The sequence below is a fragment of the Hipposideros armiger genome, unplaced genomic scaffold (genome assembly GCF_001890085.2).
Source record: "Hipposideros armiger isolate ML-2016 unplaced genomic scaffold, ASM189008v1 scaffold_30, whole genome shotgun sequence".
Classification (NCBI taxonomy): Eukaryota; Metazoa; Chordata; class Mammalia; order Chiroptera; family Hipposideridae; genus Hipposideros; species Hipposideros armiger.
The window spans coordinates 6,435,121-6,444,714 of NW_017731380.1; the positions used below are offsets into that span (position 1 = coordinate 6,435,121).

At 33.4% G+C, this 9,594-nt stretch overlaps 1 pseudogene; it reads right to left on the minus strand.

Annotated features, from left to right (window-relative positions):
• Window positions 1-2,281: 2,281 nt before the first annotated feature.
• Window positions 2,282-3,022, minus strand: LOC109379856 (40S ribosomal protein S6 pseudogene; annotated as a pseudogene).
• Between the last annotated feature and the right edge of the window lie 6,572 nt (window positions 3,023-9,594).

The window sequence follows — 9,594 nt, forward strand, 5'->3', positions numbered from 1 at the left end:
TTTGAGCCACTTCCTATAACTGAAATTTATTATTAATCTTAACACTCAAGTAACTTTTCCAATAATCCTAATTTATTTTAATCAAAATCAGTCATTGGAAAATTAAGGTTATATTTTAAATATATTCATATAATGCATAAATGCTATTTTCAATAAATATTTACACACATATACGTATTATGAATAAATAGTATTTTTTTAAATCCTTATTTTTCTCCACAGAGCTGTGTGAATCCTATTATGATAAATTATATAACTTTGTAAGTCTTTCTCATCTAATCTGAGTATTGTGTTGCCCAAGGTAGAATTTAAGTACTCTGATACACTCTAAAACTGATTATTATTATTTTGGCATCTCAAGATTTTTTAAGAGCCTCTTATATAAAATACAAATATATTGTGATTGATTGGCAGGTGTACAAAGTCTCAACTACCAAAACAAACAAACAAAAAACCAAAAATATACTGTTCTCTTTCATTCCAAAGCATAAAAGTATAGATTACTATCTCAATTTGAAAAAGGGAACATTATAGGATTAAATGAATATCAAAAGAAGAAAGCTAAAAAACTATTGATTTACTGAAATATTTATTTCAAGTAGTTAGAAACCAAAGGAAAAAATCAAACATAATAAATATAGTAGTTAGCAACTATTGAGAGAAGAGTAAAAAATCAGAGAAGTAGGAAACAAATATAAAATGGCAAAATCCACACATTATAAAGTTGAACCTTTAGGAGAAAATCAATGAACATGTTAACATGAATGATCAAAAAGAAAACACATATTGAAGACATCAGAAATAACAGCAACAAATCGAACATAAAAATTTTTAAATGATACAACTTACAAAAGTTTAAAGACATCAAATACCTGAAAATAAAACTACTTAAAGTTGTGTAAGATCTCTAAAAACAAAACAAAGTGAATAACCTACAAAACATGTTTGGGAGAAATTAAAGACTAGTTAGGATGATACTATATTTATGGATTTGAAGACAGTATAAAGATTTTAATTTTGGCAAATTGATATACAGATTTAATGTAATTCCTAGTAGATTGTTTTATAAAAGTAGATATACTGATTCTAAAATATACATGAAAATACAAATGACTAATAGAAACCAATATAATTGTGGTGTTGGAGGACTTATATAGCATAAGATATTCAACTTATGTCAAATTCCAGTGAGAGTAAACAGTGAGGTATTGACAAATGTATAAACTGATCACAATGCAACACAATATAGAGTTGAGGCACACCCATACATACACAATCAGCTGATTATGACATGACAGGAAAAAAAGAAAAACACTAAGAAATTTGATTTTATTAAAATATGAAATCCTGTTTTTTAAAAGACTCTGTTAAGAGTTTGAAAAGGTAAGCCATAGAGAAAAGATTATATGTAACTGTATGAGTTTTTATGCACATATATAAGCATGAATGACAAATTTCAAGGATAAATAAAGAAGTATTTCATATCAATGTCATCTAGATAGATAACCCAATAAAAAATAGGCTAAAGACTTGGGGAGGTACTTTAATTAAAGGTCATCCAAATGATCAATATTCAGGAAAATATGCTCAACCTCATCATTATCAGGAAAATAAAAAATAAAGCAATGATGAAATACTACTCTATACTCACTAGAAAAGACACTGATATTTCTAAATGTTGGTAAGGATGTGGAACTCTCATATACTGATGGTGGGAGTGTAACTAGGCACACTTCCTTTGGAAAATTGTTTGCCAATATTTACTGAAGCTAAACATATTTTCTAAAGCAGTAATACTATACCTATGTATATGTTTAACAGGATGGTTACATGGTTCATCAAAATACATGTAAAAATATTTATATCAGCATTATTTCTAATAGCTAATATGTTAATCAATATTAACCAGATATAGAATGGCATATTCATCTAATGGGTTTCTTTGTATCACTGAAAATGAATGAGCTACAGTTATGTATAACAACATTGGTAAATCTCACTAATGTAATACTAAGCAAAGCAGGTAGACCAAAATGTGTGCATACAGTATAATTATATATATTTCCCATGTGGACAAAGGTAATAAGTGGTGAGACATTCAGCAACAGGCCATCTTCCACAGTGAGAGGAAGATTGAAACACACTTAATCATGTTACATTGTGAATGAGCAGTAAGAGGCACAATTCTTAGAAATGGAGCATATTACATTTCTTCTCTTTAGTTTCTTATTTATTTATTTTTTTTAATGTCTCATCTTCTTTATTTGTTACTTAGAAAATTTCATTTTTGACTGGACTCAGACTTAAGGCAGGCGCTCTCAGAAAGGACAGCCTGCATCTCTTGGCAATCTGTTTTTGTCATTTTTCTTTGGCCTCCTTCATTCTCTTAGACAAAAGTTTAGCATACTTTGCAGCATCTTCCTTATTTTTCTTGGTATGCTGTTTCTTCAGAGCAATACACCGGTGCTTATGTAGCAGGACGCATTGAGTAACAAGATATTGATTCTTGGGTGCTTTGGTCCTAGGTTTCTGACCTTCTTTGTTTAGGGGCTTTCTCACAACACATTGGCAGATGTCATCTTTAGAGAGATTGAAAAGTTTGCGGATTCTGCTAGTTCTTTTGGACCCCAGGCAACGAGGCACAGTAGTATCAGTGAGACCAGAAATATCTTTCTCCCCTTTTTTTTACAATGACTAAGTTGAGAACACTTAGATGCACAATGCAACCCCGAACAGATTCCTGCTTTCTTTCTCCAGTCCTCCTTGGTCTGTAACAGGAATGCCTCTTACTCAGGAGCAGGCAGACACGGCCATGGGTAAAGACACCCTGCTTCATGGGTAAAGCTTGTTTGCCATTCCCACCATTGATGTGAACCATGTAACCTTTTCATTCTTCACCCAGAGCATCCACAGCTACTTCTGTGGCCATATGCATCTCATAAAACATATGAAGTTTGTGTTCATCGTGCACTTCAATGAGTTTCTGGCAGCCGGTGGCTGGGAAAGAGATGCTCAGCTTCATCCTGAAGCAGCCGATGGCCTTCAAAGTGCCACAAAAAAGAGCTCTAAGTTATTTTTTAAAATCAAGTTTCTAAACTATAGAATTGTCATTGCCTTTAGTAGCAAATGACGACGAACACTTAAGTAGATTCTAAAAGAAATATGACCAACTGTGCTAACTCTATTGATCCAAAGTTGTCCTGTTTTAAAGATCTACTTCATCCCATCAATCTGAACTAAAGCATTTATATTCAGAATAATGCAACTAAGAGCCACTTAAATTTTTCTTATTTTATTTCCCTATAAACTAAATATCAGTACCTTAAAAGGTGATGCTTGACACCCAAATTAAATGATGACCTCTCATTTGTCATGTTCTGAACCCATTTATAATCTTCACCAGTAGAAGATTATAGCAGAGTAATTACCAAAATTAAAAAGGAAAGATATTTTTAATTTTGTTATTGATTCACCCATCACCTGAATAATGTTGAAACACATAGTGATTTGTTTTTCTAAACCTGACCTCAGGAAACACAGCCCAAATTGTCAAGCTTCCAGCTGTGCTCATTTTCTGCCACAATCTAAATTGTACACTCGTGCATGTTACTGTCCCCCCCTCTTTTATTATGTGTTTCACAGTGTGTAATTTTTCTAAAACAAGCCCTTTAATTATACAGTGCCAAAAGTGTCACCTACTGTTAAATGATCCCTGTGTGGCAGACAGAGAAACCATGGGTCCTGCAAGGTTCTGAGGTTTCCATTACGTGCACAAACCCCAAGAGCAGCTGTTAGCAAATCTGTTGGTGGTTTTGTGTAAAAAGGAGCCAGGCTGTGCTCCTGCTGTCCTTTTGGTCAGAGAAAGCCATTTTCATTTTGACAGGCTTAGTGGGCAAGAGAAAAGACAGCACAGGTATAATAATAGCTCAACATAAAACATTTGGCCCAATATATTACTAATACTGAAAGTTTGATGAATGAGCAGTGATCAGAGAGAAATTTATTTTGGGAGAACAGTCATATCATAGCTAAGTACTGATCAATTGAATAAGAATGTATTATTTAGAAAAGAATGCAGTATTTTTAAAAGAAATACAAGATTTAATATTCCATTAAACTGTTTAACACGAATCAAAATGAAGTAGAATTAGACAAATTTGTGTACTTACGTGGATCAAGTATCTGTTTAAGAAAACTTTAAAAATATTGGAATCCTCTGTTTTCTTATTTTATTATAAAACCTCTATCTATGTTGAACCTATCACATATAAATTTAAGTAAACTTAATAAATTATATATAAATACAGATTATATAACTTTTCCTGGTGACTAAAAGCTCAATTTTATTGCTTGCAGTTATTTTATTATATTCTAATCAATTTTAATATACTACAATGGATTTATATAACCAAGTCAATATATGTGCTTAATAAAAGGGGTTGGGGATAAAGTAACATCTACATAATTATCATATAATAAGATTCATTGAAAAATGAATATGCAAAACTAGAAAAAATAGTTTCTGAGATTAAACTTTATAAGTAATACTTCTTAGACAAGTATGCTATAAGGTTTTTTTCTCTAACATAGATCTACAGTAAATAGGGAATACATCCTGAAGACAAAAATATAATGATTTATTTTAGTGACTCTTTGTGACACATTTTTCGTTTATACATTTTCCTTTGAAGTTCCCAGAATAGTAGCCACATGTCAATGGCCCTGAGATGTCTGAGGCAGCCACCTGCAGTGTCACATATTCTATTTCTCTATATCCTACCAAACTGTTTTGTTTCCCTTTACCCCTTTGGCTGTCCCACTAAAATTGTACAATTTAATGGTTTCACTACATTCCCAGACTTGGGGAATCATCACCAGGATCAAGTTTCAAATATTCTTTTCCCCCTACAGGGAAACACTGTATCTATTAGTAATCATGTCCCATTCTTCTCTACCTGGCAATACCACCAGCCACAGTCAACCACTAATCTACTTTCTCTTTCTATGGCTTTGCCTATTTTGGACATTTCATATGAATGCAATCATACAATATATGACTTTTGTGTCTGACTGCTTTCACTCAGCATAGTGTTTTCAGGGTTCATCCATGTTGTGGCATCTATCAATACTACATCTATTTTTAATAGCTGCATAATAATTCATTATATGGATATATCACATGTTTATATTATATATAGACATGTTTATATTATGTATATATTCAGCCATTCATCGGTTGATATGCATTTGGTTTCTTTTTGCTTTGGGGCTGTTATGAATAATGCTTCTATGAACATTCAAGTACAAATTTTTGTATGAACATATGTTTTCATTTCTCTTAGATAATAGGAATTGCTGAGTCATGTGGTAACTTCATGATTGACTCTTGGAAGAATTGCCAAACCCACTAACTTTCTAATATCCCACTGCTCAGTACATTCTTTGTTCCTCCAATTGGATCCTTTTACCTGTCAATATCCATTCCACTCAAGGTGTTAGAATGACTTAGTTCCTCAGTGAGTGTAGTTTTACAGAAATTATATTTCCAGATTGCCTGCCGTGCACATAAAGTTTAGCATACGTTATCAATGGTGCAGCTTTGAACAATATATCATATAATGATCTTTGCCTCTGGATAAGGTTGAGTTGCAGTGTTGATTGGGAAGTTCCCAATCAATTCAGAGAAGCCTGAACAGATGTTGAAAATACAACCAGTTAAGCCAGTGGTGTGAGGCAGGCTAACTATCAAGACATAGAACAAATGTACCTAGAGACAGTTAGCCCAGCTTAGGACAAGAATGGGATAAACCCATATGAGGTGCATATATATGCCTGATAAACATTTGACTTTACCAACTAAGCAAATTTTGGATCAATCAGGTAGACTGAATGAGAAAAAGTTCCCATTAGCCAAGCCATTGAAGCTATCCTAATACATATCAATACAGAAATATTTCTAAAAACTGTTCAATATGAAGAATGTTTTACCTTTCCTCCTCTTTACTGCTAGATTTCTTGAAAGTTCTCTGAAATGGCCTGCCTTTATATTTTCTACCCCCACTTATTATTTTCTCAACTCTTTATATTTGATTCCTTTCTCTACTAATCTGCCTTAAGGACCATGATAGATCTCTAATTGTTACATCCATTCATGATTTCAAGGTCATCACCTTTGGCATTGTTTACTCATACTTTTATTAATTAAATGCTTTTCTTAGACTCAGTGACTTTTTTTCTGGTTTTCCTTCTATGTCATACATGTGTGCCTCTATCAGTTTTTAAATTACTTTTAAGCTAGTTGAACCAAATCATAATTCCACATACTTGCAATACTCTACATATTCTAACAGCTATGGACTTACCTCTCAAAGCACTTGCTCTCACATAACATGCTTCAGACTTACCTTCTTTTATTTGCTTGTATATGACATTGTGTAAGCCATCATCTTGAAGGGGTCCTTTGTACTTTCCTTCTAAATTATACTCAGTAAGATGGCCTTAAAGATTTCCTCAGCTTGACTAATCTTTAAACAAGCTCCTTTCTGCCTCTAAACCCCGTGCCTCCCTCTTGCCTAGGCCTTTACAGAATCCAGATGGCCTAACCACAGAGGTCTATTAGCTCCCTTTATTAGAGCAGTGACTTTAGAAAATTTGTGATTACACTTTCTTTCACTGTCCTTTTGAGATATAAATCATTTTACAAGTCTCTTACCAGATTTTTATATCCAAAAACTATCTTTCTGAAGGCCCCTGAGAGCCATTCTTTTAAAATGCTATCATCAAGGAAGATAGCTCCCTATCTCCCAGTCTATGTGGGAACCTAACTTCAGTCTGAACCTTGCTCTAAGTTGTAATATTGCCTCCTGTTACAAAGTTACAAAAAAGTTTACTTTTCCTTTGGCTAAGGCCAATTAGCAAATATAGATGGCCTATGAGCTCCCATTTTAGCTATATAAAAATGGCCACCTGAAAGAGACTTGGCCCTCAGTAATGGGTTTCTTCAGACCATAGCAATCCTGATAGAAGGACATTAGGGTGGGGAGGAGGTGGGTGGCATAAACATCCTGATTACAGTCGGCTCTCTCCCTCTCTTTGCCTGTTGATGCCCATCTGAAAGTCAGAGGCTAAGAGAGCCTACACATCAGGGCAGATGGGCCATAGAGCAAGGTAAGCTAGTTGATTCATTATCTATCCACTCATCCCTTCAAAAACATTTTTATGTGACAGGCATTGTATTTGGCCCTGCAGATAAAAAGATGCAAAATGGTATTATTACATTAAGCACTGCATTTTAATTTCTATTACATAAACATTTCCAAATGCTGTGGAATTCCAGGAAATAAAATTAAGGAAGTAGTGAAATCTTTACTATTCTTTAAGTTAGGGATTATCAATAAATATATTGCCAGAAAAGAAGTGAAAGCAAGGTTTGTTAGAAATGAGTGGCTCCATGTATCTGGGCTGCAGGAATCAGTGAAAAAGATAAATAATTTTCAAAGACATTGGTAAATGATAGACAGATGAATAGACTATCACCATGAAGGCTAAGAGAGGAGACTGTTTCCAGCCGTTCCACCCAACAGTGTCCTAAATGTGGACCTCCAAGAAAATCAAAACTGAAAATTTACCTTTGAGTTTTGATTGTGAGAAGAGGATTGCTGATTATCACAAGAATTGCAGGTAGAATATTACAAAAAGTTCAGTTTTCATTCAAAACTGAAGAAATCTAAACAGTTATTATATGATTTTCCCCCAAATTAATTTGTGATTAAAAAGAAGTGTTAGTTTGAATTAAAGTAGACTGGTTTTCTCCCTCTACTTCTTCTTCTTGTTTTCTGCCTCCTCCTCCTCCTGTCCTTGTCCTTTCTTCCTCTTCCTCTTCCTCTTCCTCTTCCTCTTCTTCTTCTTCTTCTTCTTCTTCTTCTTCTTCTTCTTCTTCTTCTTCTTCTTCTTCTTCTTCATCTCTTCTTCATTACTGGAGGAGATTATAATGGTGGGTTCTGTCTTTATTGACATTAAATCCCACTTTTCTCATCAGGGAAAAAGAAAACAAAAGTTTAAACCATTATTCTACAACAGCACATGAAATGTTCTAACTGGATATTACCATGTGTACATAAATGCTAAGCCATATTTACATAAATCCTAAATGCCCATTCATTTTCTGAGAACTTAGAAGTAAATTCTGTATTTTCAATCCATCAGATCATTGAACAAGATATTTTTCTCTCATTTTCTGAATTTAAGTTATCAGGCTTCAATGAAATTGTCAACTACAATCTAATAAGTATAAACTTCTGCGATTCTTTTATTGGAAACCAGTTTAGTGTCATTTCTAGACAGTACTTGCAAGTTATTAATTATGGGTTTATGTATAAGTACTATGAGGAGATATTTTATACCTTACTATTTATCATTTTTTTTCTGGAAAGTGAGATCTTATTCTACTCATAAGATTTGGTAGAGAGAACAAATCAAGATTAAATATGAGGGAAGATGGCATCAGCCTATAAGAGAAGGATGAAGTAATAATGTAAATCCAGGTGGAAAGACAATTTCAATATAATGAGCAATCAATGAAATAAAATCTAGATAGATCATACTGAGAATACAACTTTTAGTGACAAAGATAAAACAAAGATAAATCAGTCAAACAAATTACATTAATACCCTTCTTCCTCCCTATTTTTGGACTCCTCTGTTCATTAAAACTTTCTGCAACTGTAGTAGCCATCAATATTAATTTAATTCTTACCATGTATCAGTAAATTTGTATAGCATTTAATACACTTAAAGCCACTCAGCAAGTAAACAGATAATACAGGGTTTTGTCCCTAAGTAGTCTATAGACACTACTGTGCAGCATTTCACATTATAATATTATTTCATATCTTTTCTCCACTTTAGACTCTAAGCTCTCTAGGCACACATTTGTTTTTTTCACCTATGCAATTGTTTTTATTAGCACAGTGAGTAACAATGGATAAATAAATTGGAATCTAGATATACAGATCACAATACCATAAGCAAGGCACCATGATATACATGGTAGCAGTTTATGTTAAATTATTATATCAGAAATGCCTAGAATTCAATCAGTAGCTTCATGAAAATTCTTACATACTGAGCAACCACTAAGAGACTGGCCGAGTATATGTATGAACCAGGTAATGTTTTACATTGAGAGAGGCACATTTGGTTTCAAGCTTTTCTAGGGAAATATTAATCAGAGCCTGAAAACCAAGATTTAAGAAAAATGCCTAGAGATACTTTATATATGTATAGTCAGTAGTCAAAGCAAGCTCAGGGAACTTGGATTCAGCAGATGTAAGGTAAAAACAGGCAAGCTGGAGTGATGAATTCATAAGGTTATGTAGGTCATTATATAACAAGGCCAGTAAGCACAGACTCTAGGAGAACCCAGATAGGAATTTTTGTTTCTATAATCTCTTTTACAGTTAGGGCTACATGTGGGTAGGCCGGCCTGTAAATAGAAGGAAAATTTAACCTGAGACAGAATCAAGAGTAAGAATTTTATTTTCTCTTTCAGGGGAGTAAATAGATTTAGGGTTATAGGAAGACTTTTCTTATATG